This window comes from Otolemur garnettii, unplaced genomic scaffold (genome assembly GCF_000181295.1).
Source record: "Otolemur garnettii isolate 467f Iridium unplaced genomic scaffold, OtoGar3 scaffold00078, whole genome shotgun sequence".
Lineage (NCBI taxonomy): Eukaryota > Metazoa > Chordata > Mammalia > Primates > Galagidae > Otolemur > Otolemur garnettii.
This window is the reverse complement of record NW_003852473.1, coordinates 7,539,357-7,539,913: the sequence shown is the minus strand read 5'-3', so window position 1 is coordinate 7,539,913 and position 557 is coordinate 7,539,357.

Sequence of the window (557 nt, the reverse complement as noted above, 5' to 3'; positions counted from 1 at the left end):
TTTCTAATGACACAGCCTGGATGCTTGTCTCTTCAAATAAGAATGATGGAGTTTTCTAAATGGCAGATGAATTGCTCTTTCTACCTTTCAAATCATCAGTGCAAAAGCAAACCAAAGAGAGAAAAACCTAGATGGATGTTTTTAGGTCGTGGGCATAGAGACGTGTCAGCCACAATGTGGGTAAACAGTGGCATCCGAGGAAGCAACAGTAGCATGAACAGAATGTTCAAGAGAATGAGGACTGGAAAGATCAACAGCAGACCAGAAAAGGGGAGAAGAGTGAGAGCAGACAGAAATCTGATAAGGCACCCAATACCGCATAGCACCAGCCACATACACCGAGGCTGGTGCGTTTGAGCCCAGCCCAGAACAGCTGAACAACAATGACAACTGCAACAAAAAATAGCCAGGCATTGTGGTGGGTGCCTGTCGTCCCAGCTACTTGGGAGGCTGAGGCAAAACAATCGCTTAAGCCCAAGAGTTTGAGGTTGCTGTGAGCTGTGACACCATAGCACTCTACCAAGGGTGACATAGTGAGACTCTGTCTCAAAAAATAA